The 12895-nt window shown below is 35.4% G+C and overlaps 2 protein-coding genes and 1 long non-coding RNA gene across 3 annotated transcripts in view; all 3 read left to right on the top strand.

Moving 5' to 3' along the window:
• Positions 1-12895, top strand: part of LOC103345168 (aldo-keto reductase family 1 member C3-like) — a 226041-nt gene that overhangs the window by 14229 nt on the left and 198917 nt on the right. The gene's annotated exons all lie outside the window — the stretch shown is intronic.
• Positions 1-12895, top strand: part of PGER4 (prostaglandin-E(2) 9-reductase-like) — a gene marked incomplete at its 3' end in the record, with an annotated part of 144885 nt that overhangs the window by 65704 nt on the left and 66286 nt on the right.
• LOC138845020 (uncharacterized) overlaps positions 3098-12895 on the top strand; it is a 31530-nt gene continuing 21732 nt past the window's right edge. The window contains exon 1 of the long non-coding RNA XR_011381608.1: positions 3098-6254. This is a non-coding gene — a long non-coding RNA (uncharacterized lncRNA). The remainder of the gene's footprint in view (positions 6255-12895) is intronic.

Genomic DNA, 12895 nt, shown 5'->3' with positions numbered 1-12895 from the left:
GTATGAAAGAGATCATTGGAATGCAAAACTGTATATACTCAAATAGTAGATATGTTACAATTGTTAATATTCTATTACAGAGAAAATGAAGTATACATTGGAGAAGTAATGCAAGGATACAGAGTGTCAAATAATTTATAAGTCTTACTGTATTTTAATAAACACTGATTTATTTCTCTGCATTTTCTGCAGTTCAGAGACATGCAAATATGCATATTATATAAAAAGCCTTTAGGCATTAAGTCTGTCTTATCAATGATATTCTTTTCATTTCATAATTGAATATACTCTACTATGCATTATGGTCAATGAGTAAATAATTAAAGAGTTAATAAAAATATTTTCAAGTTGCTAGGAGTAAGCTATATCCCCTGAAATATATATTAGTATTTAATGGCGTATGGCCGTGTCCTTATTCAAAAACAGACAAAATATGTTTCTATTTTCTTTGAGAAACTTATAAAAGACAACACTGGGTATCACTTTGTATTTTTGAAAGACGCAGTTAAGCCAAAGGAATATGTTTGAATTTCTTATTTTGCATGTTCTGTATGTTAAGCTCCACATAAAGGTATATAATTTGAAAAAAAATTGGGTATGGCCGGCACTGCGACTCACTAGGCTAATCCTCTGCCTGTGGCGCCGGCATCCTGGGTTCTAGTCCCAGTTGGGGCGCCAGTTCTGTCCCGGTTGCTCCTCTTCCAGTCCAGCTTTCTGCTGTGGCCCGGGAAGGCAGTGGAGGATGTCCCAAGTGCTTGGGCACCTGCACCCGCATGGGAGACCAGGAGGAAGCACCTGACTCCTGGCTTCAGATCAGTGCAGCACGCTGGCCATTGCGGCCATTTGTGGGGTGAACCAACTGAAAAGGAAAACCTTTCTTTCTGTCTCTCTCTCTCACTAACTCTGCCTGTCCAAAAAAAAATATATATATATATATTGGGTATGACTATATTTACAATAAAGTATTACTCATAAGTACATGTCACATTAAAAACCAGAAAGAATATCATATTTTACTATTTTAGTATGTTTAAAATGTGTTTATTGAATTTAAATTGTGCATTTTTTCTCATTTTAGAATGGCTGAACACCCAAATTATCCGTTTTCTGATGAATACTAACATGGAGGCTTTTTTCATGACTTCTACCATAATCAACTGCATATGGATCATGATACAGGAGACGTCTCAGATGCTGGTCATTGGCGTGTCTCTTCTGCTTAATCTGTGCTGCTTAGCAGCACACACTCAGTTATAGCTACATCCTTAGGGCATGAAGCATTGACAGTATATTTTTATCACTTTCAAACAAAATTTTAATTGTTGTTTTATTAAAGATTCTTATTCACCACTGACTCGATTACTTCCATGGTTTCTTTTATTCTGACTCCTTAATACCTAAAACTGATTTTCTTAGAAATTTGGAGACCTGTGATGAGATATGATAGCAGCTATTCCATAGATGCGACTGGGAATGAGGTGAAGGATTGTCAGGCTGTAGGACAGTTTAGCAAAGGTTTTCAGTGATTGTTTCTTTAGTGCATCCAGGAAAGAGAAAACCCACTGCATAGAGCATAGAGGTAAGTCAATACTGCAAGGATGACTGATGGTTCAGGTTGCCCTTCTGGCAGTTTGTGGTTCAGAGCTACAGGGTACATGTGGGTATTCGGATCCTTGGGGTATGGTTAGGCACAGGGGCTGTGAGTTGGAAGGAAAAGTGATTATGAGTGAGGTATGAGGAAGATTGAGAAAGAGGAAGATGACCAATATATTTGTTTGGAAATATTGGCAACAGCCTTTTGATGAAAATATTTGCAGCTAGAAGGCAACTTTTGACATAATTGATCAAACAGACAAGGCTAAGGCTCAAGTGTTGACTTATATGGGTTTCCCTAGAGAAATGTTAAAATTCCTGGTGATGTACTGGTGTAGAATATCTGAGAGAATAACAAAGGAAGCAGGGGAAGAGTTGGAGGGCTTCAGAGTGGGAAGGGTGGGAAGTATCACTATATTCTAAATCTGTATATAAGTCACTTGAAGATTTTTTACCTTAAATAAAAACGAAAAAACAACAAAGAAATAATCAAATGATAAGATACTCCAGGGTACTGACTCCATATTTCTCAAAATTTTTAGGATTTAAAATAAATATGAATTCTTCCATTTTAGCCCTTTAAAAGCCATGACCATAAAACTAAACAAAACAAAAAATATAAAACACAAAGCATTCCAAAACCATTAAACAAATCAAGTATATATTAAAATGCTAAATTATACATAGAATCAACTAGGTTTACAAATTCTTTTGAAAAGAGTGTATGTGACATAGCAAAAGGTTTTAAAAATTGTTCACTGAGTCCTTTTAGGATTTTAATGAGTTTCTAATAGATTCAATATAGCTTGTACATACAATTTTAAGAATATAGTGATATTCTCTCCCTCTCTCCATTACCCTTTCCCTTTCTACCCTCCCTTCATCTTGCTTTCTTGCTTCTTTTCTTTTTAATTTGCATCCACTTTAATTTGAAAAGAAACATTAACAGCATGGGATAAAATGACGCCATTCCCAGATCAGAACTGGGCATCGAGACTGGAGAGATGAAAATATTCTATCCCGTGGTTCACTCTCCACATGGTTGCCATCTTTGGTCAAGGATGGAGCCAGGAGCCAGGAGCTTCTTTTGGGTCTCCCACATGGGTAACACAGGCCCAGGCACTTGGACCTTCGACTGCTGCTTTTCACAGGCCAAATGTCAGGGTTGCTGGATCAGAAGTGGAGAAGCTGGGACAGGAATTGGTGCCCATATGGGGTGCCAACATTGTGGCTTTACCCACTATGCCACAGTGCTGGCCTGTGTAACATTCTTAACCAGTGATTTGACAAAAGTATAAAACAAAGTTTTACAAAATATATTTACAGCATTTCTTTCTTTTTTATTATTGTTTTCTGGGTTTTTTTCCTTTTTTAAAAAAATAAAGCTTATTTCTTACATATAAGGGTGAACCTCGTGCTGTTTTTTTCTTTCTGTACCTGGCTTATTTCATTCAACATGATGTTCTCTGGTTGCATCCCTCTTGATGCACATAGTAGAATTTCATTCTTTTTACTGCTGAATAACATTCTATTGTGTATAAATACCACATTTCCTTTATCCATTGAGCTGATGATGGACTCCTGGATTGATTGCATATTTTGGCAATGGAGAACAGTGCTGCTATAAACAAGGTAATGCAGGTGTCTCTTTTATACAGCTTCTTCATATCTTTTGCATATGTATCCAGCAGTGGGATTGATGGATCATATGGAAAATATAATTCTAGTGTTTTTAAAAGAAATCTACATATTTTTCCCTAGTGGCTGTACTAATTTGCATTTCTATCCCCATTGTATGTTTTCCCCTTTCTCCACATCCTTGCCAGCATTTGCTACTCTCTGTCTTTTGGATTTTAGTCATTATGACAAGGATGAGGTGATATCTCATTGTGGTTTTGATTTGCATTTCTTTAATGGTTAGCAATGTTGTGCATTTTTTATATATTTGTTAGTGATTCATATTTCTTTTGAGAATTATCTGTTCTCAAAAACTGTTGAAGTCCTCCATCCATTTCTGAACTGATTTTTTTTGCTGAGTTATTTAAATTTCTGATATATTCTGGATAGTAAACCTTTGTGGAATAGATAGCTCACAAATACTTTTTCACATTCTGTTGAATATCTCTTTACTCTACTGAACATTTCCTTTGCTGTGTAGAAGTTTCTGAGTTTGATGTAATCTCATTTGTTTAGCTTTGCTTTTGTGGTCTGTACTTTGGGGTATTGTCCAAGAAGTCATCCCTTACAGGAGTGTCTTGGAGTATTTCCCCTACATTTTCTTCCAGCAGTCTCATAGTGTCAGGTCTTAATTTTAGTTCTTTAATCATCGTTGATTTGATTTTTGTAAATGGTGAGATATATTGATCTAACTTCATTCTTTTATATATATAAACCAGTTTTGAAAGCATCATTTGTTAAAGAGATAACCTTTACTCCACTGAATGATCTGAGCACTTTTGTCAAAAGTCAGTGGGTTGTATATGCATGGATTAATTTCTAGGCTCTATTCTCCATGATCTATGTGTTGATTTGTATGCCTGCATCTTGCTTTTAAATACTATAGCTTGGTAGTATGCTTTGAAGTCAGAAATTGTGATGCATCCAGCTGGATTTTTCTTACTCAGAATCTCCTTAGTTTTTCTGGGTCTTTTTAATTTCATTTGAATTTTAGGATTGTTGTTATCATCCTGGAAAGATCATTGATATGTTCAAGGATTGCATTGAATCTGTAGATTTCTTTAAGTAGTATAGATATTTTAGATACTGATTTTCTAATCCATGATAAAGGGATATATTTCTATCTTTTTTTGACCTTGAAGATCTCTTTTATCAACATTTGATAATTTTCAATGTAGAGATCTTTCACCTCTTGTGTTAAATTTATTCCTAAATATTTGATATTTTGTAGCTATTATGAATGGAATTTCTTTCTTGATTTCTCTTTCAGTGAATTCACTATTAGTGTCTAAAAAGATAATTATTCTTATTTTTTCACTTTTTGAAACATCTTTTACAAAGATGTAGAATTATTTTCAGTAACATGTGGTGTTACAAAGACAGTCAGACATTCATGGTGAAAAAACCAATAACTTCAAATACCTTTCTCTAAAAGCTGAGAGTGTCAAGGGCTGATAGACATGGAACTTGGAGACTGAGAACTTTCATTACCTGGGTATACCTTCCTTAACTTTTACATCTTTAGCTATCTTGTTATTGTAATTACCTTTTTTTTTTCTGCCAGATAGACTTTCAAAGCCATATCCTTCAGCAATTATCTTACCAAAATATGCAACTCATAGTCTTTTACAAATGAGGCACCCTTGGACTATAATAAAATATGAAGTCTTGTAGTATTTGAGGGCATTTTTGGACACTTTTCTGCCTTCACTCATGCCCTTTATGATCATTCCTATTCTCACTACCTGAAATATTATAAATAGTTTGATAACCCTCAAATCCAACTCTCCAGCTTAGTGTTTTTCTAAAATTCCATGTTGGAAAATCAAATTCCTTACTCATAATCTTCATATGTGAGTAAAATGCACAGCTCATAAAATTCTCAAACAAAATTACCTAATCCTCTACTTTATCACAATTATCCCAGTCTTAGTAATTTTGGATTACATCTTTCCCTTGCTTTTTTGATTTTTTTTTTTTTTACAGGCAGAGTTAGACAAAGAGAGAGACAGAGAGAAAGGTCTTCCTTCCATTGGTTCACCCCCAAAATGGCTGCCACGGCCAGCGTGCTGCACCGATCCAAAGCCAGCAGCCAGGTGCTTCCTCCTGGTCTCCCAATCGGGTGCAGGGCCCAAGCACTTGGGCCATCCTCCACTGCCTTCCCAGGCCACAGCAAAGAGCTTGACTGGAAGAGGAGCAACCAGGATAGAACCAGCGCCCCAACCAGGACTAGAACCCAGAGTACCAGTGCCACAGGCAGAGGATTAGCCAAGTAAGCTGTGGCACCAGCCATCTTTCCCTTTCAAAACATAGAATTTCGAAGTCATCAAATGTTTGAGGCAGAGGCTTGAGGTTTTTTTTTTTTTTTTTTTTTTAAGATTAGTATATTTATCTAAAAGGCAGATTTACAAAGAGATAGAGGCTATCTACTTTATCACAATTAACTCAGACTTAGCAATTTTTTATTATATTCTTCCCGTTCAGAACATAGAATTTCTAAGTCACCAAGTGTTTGAGACAGAGGCTTGAGTTTCTTAAAGAACTTTATATTAGTGGAATAGAGAATTAAAAGAATCAGTAATTGTTTTACATAAAGGGAAACATCTATGTAAACGATGGAAAGAACTACATCAGAGGCTAAATATTATTGATGAAATAAATTGCTTACCTACAGTGACTGGGAAATGAGTAATGGAGAAGTCAAATTGTTTGATTGGAGTTTTTCTAGTGATCATTCCAAGGCTGGTTGGAACTGCATTGCTTGATTGATAACAGAGCAAATATTTAGAGAATAAAAATGGAATTAATAGTTTTACCAGTTAGATACCTTTTTCCTACTAGGTAGAGCATTACAAATCCAGGAAAAACATCCCCTTATCTCTCATGAATTCGTTTTGATGGGATGTTGCTGTATGGTATAGTTCCTCATTGTCCATGAAGGAAATGTTCCAAGATACCCAGTGGATTCCTGAATAAATAACTAAGTAAATAACTAAATTAAACTAACTAAACTTTTTCTTTTCATAATAAAATTTTCAATATAAATATTAGGCACAAACTATTTAATACTTGTTTCACTAGTTGAAGGGGATTTATTGTGTTGATTATAGCAAAGTAATCATTGATGACTATGTCTTAGAAAGGACCATAAAAGAGTTCACACATAAACCTCATGAAGTAGCTTCAACTATCAAATTATTTTACAGATAACGGAACTGTCTCATCCAAGGTCCCTTGCAAGAAATTATTCTCGTTGGCTTCTCTGATTTCCACAAAGCCACTTGTGTTTTGGGATAATTGCTCACTTTCTCTTCCTTGCTTTCCCCTTAAACTGCCAACAGGTTCTGATAGAGCACTTTTGCTGTTCACTCCAGGAGAACTCTTGATGTACTACATGTGCTTCATATAGAAACAGGATAGACAGTAGGAGGAAATAACATGTTGGACCCCCAGCTTCCTCCCTTTTTCTAAAGCTAACTCATGGGTCAAATTTCCTACCGATTCTAAGAGTACATGTTGACTTCTATAGTCTGTGACAGAAGAATTTTTTGATGTCTTCATACTTTTGATGTCTTTCATACTTCTTGGTGTAACTCTAGTTTATGTCTCAATGTTAATACACCAAGTTGGAAAGACCTCGTTGATAGCCACTAGCTTGCAGGTTCCAGCAGTCATTCCATTCGTAGATTGGAGGTTGTATAGCGATCATGGGTTGCAGAGATTCTCTGGAAATGATGGTGCTCAGGACTGGACACATGGAGTCAAAAATACAGAAAATAACTTGATGGAAGTGAGTTATTAAACATACTAGCTAGTATTCCAAGACTGACCTACTAATGAGCACTCTGATTGTGGACAGTTTTGTAACCTAACCTCCTGACTTTTCTTTCCTATAATCTATTTGTATAATCTTGATGAATAGTTAAGTCTTGATGAATAATAAAACATTTCAGAGAAATAAAATCACCTAAGGAGAATACATGTGGCTTTAGGGAAGCAAGTCGGAAGCTCCTTTCACCATTTAAGTTGCTAGACCTAATGTCAGAGATGCAAATTTTTCACCAAATAAGAAAAGCAGCTCAAGACACATATACATAGTGGTAGAGTTCAGCTTTCTTAATTGATATAATTTGTAGCTCATCCTGAATAACATTTTTTCTGTTTCTTCCAGAATGGGATACTCAATGTTTTGTAACCAGGAGAAATATTGAAACAAGAAAGTAGATAGTTTTCCTTGGCAGATGTCATATTTCTTATAAAGAGAAAAATAGTTAATGCAGCATAAATAATGTCTATTAAGCATTATTTTATGTTTTCCAAGAGAAGTTATAAAATTTTTAAATCAAGTCTTTGAGAAGTACTTCTAAATATTCACTACATTCAAATTAGCCTTGATAATTAATTCACTTTAATTATTATAAAATTCATTTCTAATTGACAATAACTGTGTTTATCATCAGTAATATGTGATGTGTTGATTTATGCCTGCATTGGAGTAAGATTTAATCAAAAAATTAATATATTCACAACTCTGAAATTTTTTTCTTTATAAAGAGAACAAAAAGTATCTATACTTTCTGAGTGCATAATATTCTTGATAAAAACAGAGGAAATTGGGCTGCAGTGGAACAGTGAGAGTTGTTTGTGGATTTGGCTCTTATCTGGTGGATAGGCAGGGTTCTAGAATGGGAGGATGAGCATAGCCTGGTTTATCTGCAAGCTACTCAGGAAGTCAGTACCTACGGTAGGAGCTACACCCTCTTCCTCAGTTTGGAAAGCTTCATTCCAAATAATGTGACCATGACTGTGAGGTATTGATATCATCATAATGTGCTGGTCCTGGGCAAAGACAAATTAGGGAACAAGTCAGGGCTTCTAGGATTCTTTATATCACAAGCCTTAGGAAAAGACAAATCAAAATCACAGTGAGATATCACCTCGAACCAGTCAGAATGGCTATCATAAAAAACAAATACAAAACAAAAACCCAGAAGCTAATATTCATGAATGTGTGGAGAATGGGAACTCTTACTCAGTGTATGGGAATGTAATCATTGTAGCTCAGGTGAATAATACTTTGGAAACTTCTTTAAAAAACTAGAAATAGAACACCATGTTACCCATAAATCTCACTCTGGATATATATCCAAGACATGAAATGTAGTATGAAAGAGATACCTAATCCACCATGTTAATTGTACCATGGTTTACAACAGTCAAGATATGGAATAAAACAAGATGTCCATCATCAGAAAATGGATAAAGAAATAAAGACACACACACACACACACACACTCACTCACATACATGATAGAATACTATTCATCCAGAAAAGGAATGAAATTCTGTCACAACATAATGCATGGAACTGGAAAATCATGTTTAGCAAAATAAGGCAGACGTAGAAAGATAAATACCAAATGTTCATCTCATGTAGAGGAACAAACAAACAAAAAAAAACCACAAGCAAACAAAAACAGACAGCCATAGAAAGAAATATGGTGGTTCTTCAAAAAAAAAAAATTGAAAATAGGGACTGGTTGCTCCATTTCCTATCCATCTTCTTACTAATGGCCTGGGAAAGCAGAAGCCATTTGGGCATTAACCAGAGGATGGAAGACTTCTCTCTCTCTCTGTCTCTCATTCTCTCTGTCTGTAACTCTGCCTCTCAAATAAATACAAATCTTTGAAAAAAAATTGAACATAGAATCATCATATGATATAGCAATTCCAGTTAAAAATACATTTACAAATACCTAAAAACAGCATACCAATGAATATTTGCACATTCAAGTTTATAATGCATTATAAAATAGTCAAGAAGTAAAAGCAATTTTGATGCTTATCTATGGATTAAAAATAAGCAAAATGTTTTATATATACATACAATGAAATACTGCTTACACTAATAAGGAAGAAAATCCCCTCACATGCTACATGTACTCGAGGATATTATGCTAAGTCAATCCCTAAAAGACAAATAGTGTATAATGACACTGATATAAGTTTTCTAAACCATGAAAACTTATAGAGAAATTAGAACAGGGATTACTGAAAGATGAAAATGGTGAGTTGTTTAAAAGATATGAGTTCAAATTTGTGGGATGAAAGGGTTTTGAATATCTTTCGTATAGTAATGTAAATATATTTACACTACTAAACCTTATACTGTAAGTGTCTAGCAAAGTAAGTTTTATATTTTGTGTACAGGCCTTTACACCCTGGGTTAAATTTGTTCCTAAATATTTTGATTTTTTAAATAGCTTCTGAAAATAGAATTATTTAATCTATTTCATTTTTTAAGTAATTCATTATTAGTTTATAGACATTCTACTGACTTCAGTGCTTTGATTTTGTTTTTTGCAACTGTACTGCATATGTCTATCTTAATAGTGTTTGTTGGAGTCTCTACAGTTTTATACTTATATTAGCATGTCATTTCCAGAGACAATTTAACTTACTCCTTTCAAATTGGAATGCTTTTTCTTTCTTTCTCTTGCATATTTGCTCTGGCTGTGGTTTCCTGTATTATGTTGAGAGTAGCCTTTCTTCTAATCTTAGAGAACAAGCTTTCGAGTTTGGTGGTTTTTATATGACTATTGCTGTGTTGTGGTAAATTCTTGCATTACCTTATTTGTTGAGAGTTTTATCAAGGAAGGATGCTGAATTCTGTCACGTGTGTTTTCTACATTTGTCGAGATCATGACAGCTCTTTTGTCCCTATCTTGTTACTGCAGCATATCACACTTTTCAGTCTGTACATATTGTATGGTAATTGTATCACAGGGATAAAATCCACAAGATCACAATGAGGAATCATTTTAATTGCTGATAAATTTGTTTGCCAGTACCTATTAAAAATTTTCTTAACTATCTTCATTAGAGGTGTTGGCCTCTTTTTTTTTTTTCTTGTAGGATCCTTATCTGGTTTTGTTATTAAAGTAATTCTGGTCATATAAAAGGAGTTTGGAAGTATACACTCCCCTTCAATCTGAAAATGTTTGATAAAAATGGTAATGCATGGTATTACTAAGTTAGCAAGCCATCAGGTTCTTGGCTTTTCTTTTACAGTAGTCTTTACTACTAGTTGAATATCATCATTTGTTATTGGTCTGTCCACACTTTTTTAATAGAAATCTTTTATTTAATAAATATAAATTTCATAAGTAAAACTTCTGAATTATAGTGGTTTTCCCCCGTAACTGCCCTCCCATCCCAACCATCCCATCTCCTACTCCCTCTCCCATTCCATTCTTCATTAAGATTCATTTTTAATTATCTTTATATATAGAAGATTAACTCTACACTAAGTAGATTTCAACAGTTTGCAACTACACAGACACACAAAGTTTAATGCACGGTTTGAAGACTTGTTTTACTGTGAATGCTCATAGTACAACACATTAAGGACAGAGGTCCTACATGGAGAGCAAGTGCACAGTGATTCCTGTTGTTGATTTAACAACTGACCCTCTTATTTATGATGTCAGTGATCACCCAAGGCTCTTGTCATGAACTGCCAAGGCTATGGAAGTCTCTTGAGTCCACAAACTCTGACATTATTTAGACAAGGCCATAATTAAAGTGGAAGTTCTCTCCTCCCTTCTTTCCACCGAGATCTTACTCACAGAGATCCTTCATGTAGGTCATTTTTTGCCAGAGTGTCTTGGCTTTCCATGCCTGAAATGCTCTCGTGAGCTTTTTAGCCAGATCTTAATGCCTTAAGGGCTGATTCTGAAACCAGAGTGCTGTTTAGGGCATTTGTCATTCTATGAATCTCCTGCATGTCCTGCTTCCAATGTCCTGCTTCCTCTTTTAATTCTATCTATCTATTATTAGCAGACACTTGGTCTTATTTATCTGATTCCTTTGACACTTAATCCTATCTTTATGATCAGTCATGCACTTAAACTGATCACTTTAACTAGTAAGATGGCATTGGTACCTGCCAACTTAATGGGATTTGGAGTCCCATGGCAAGTTTTTAGCTTTACCCTTAGGGGTAAGTCCAAGGGAACATGTGCCGAACTGTACATCTCCTCCCTCTCTTATTCTCACTCTTATTTTTAACAGGGATCAATTTTCAATTGGATTTAAACACCTGAGAATAATTCTGTTAAGAGTTCAACCAATGGTATTAAGTAGAAAAGGAAAGTACTAAAAAGAATAAAATAGTAAGCTGAGTCTTGTCCATACTTTCTATGTTCTCATGATTTTACCAATTTAAATTACATATTTCTTGGAATTTATCTGTTTCTTTTAGTCTGCCTATTTTCTTAGCATACAATATTTCATGCCAATCTCTTAGGATTTTTGTATTTCTATGGTATCAGTTGTGATGTCTGTCCTTCTATTTCACTTTATTTCATTTTTATTTCTTTTATTTTTATTAATATAAAAGAAAAGATTTCATTAATTTTATTTGTACAGCTCCAAGACAATCACACTTCCCTCATAATTGCTCTTGTGTGAAATATTCAGAAGTGTGTATATAAAAAGAGCATTTTATTCAATAACTATTTTTTATTTATTTATTTATCTTTTTTTGACAGGCAGAGTGGACAGTGAGAGAGAGAGACAGAGAGAAAGGTCTTCCTTTGCCGTTAGTTCACCCTCCAATGGCCTCCGCGGCCAGCACACCGCGCTGATCCGATGGCAGGAGCCAGGTGCTTATCCTGGTCTCCCATGGGGTGCAGGGCCCAAGCACTTGGGCCATCCTCCACTGCACTCTCTGGCCACAGCAGAGAGCTGGCCTGGAAGAGGGGCAACCGGGACAGAGTCCGGTGCCCCGATCGGGACTAGAACCCGGTGTGCCGGCGCCACAAGGCAGAAGATTAGCCTAGTGAGCCACGGCGCCGGCCTTTAATAACTATTTGAGAGTAAGTTTAACATTCCAAATACCATGGTAGGTATTATGAACAAAATAATACTTTTAAAAGGGACATAATATCTTCCATTGTGGAAAATGTTTTCCAGTGGAGGGTAATGTACTGGAAACCAATTAATATATTCAACACAAAAAGAATCCAAAGAATTGCCTTAGGGTACTCCACAATTCATGACCTTTAATTTAAGATATGAATAATTTGAGGAAATAAAGCAGTTGTACATCTTGGTTGGATTTGTCCCAGATGAAAGGCATAACTTTAGAATGCCTGTTTCAAGGGACATCACCAGTCTCCCACTTCTAAGCAAATCAGTTTTTATCCACAGAGTCAGAAATAAAGAAAGCATACAAATAATAGGTTGAGTGGTAGCTTATTGTTTCAGAAAGCTGTGAAAAATATCGTGAGTTAGTTTCCTGTCCTTTGGGAATAGGTATAACTGAGTGTGAGTTGCTAAGCACCTTCATGGATTAATCAGAGGAGAGGGGTCCAGTTACCAACATCTGAAATGTTTCTTCCATCAGGATCCATACAGAAGAGCATCTGGTAGAAGTCAGAACAATGATCTCCATGTTACTATTCATTAAAAAATAGATTGATTGTGTGTCCAGAAACACTAACATTAGAAAGAATATTGCAGGGTCAGTACTATGGCTTAGCGGGTAAAGCCGACGCCTGCAGTGCCAGCATCCCATATGGGTGCTGATTTGTGTCCTGGCTGCTTCACTTCCAATCCAGCT

The sequence above is a fragment of the Oryctolagus cuniculus genome, chromosome 13 (assembly GCF_964237555.1).
Source record: "Oryctolagus cuniculus chromosome 13, mOryCun1.1, whole genome shotgun sequence".
NCBI lineage: Eukaryota > Metazoa > Chordata > Mammalia > Lagomorpha > Leporidae > Oryctolagus > Oryctolagus cuniculus.
This window is presented reverse-complemented; position numbering and strand designations above follow the sequence as displayed.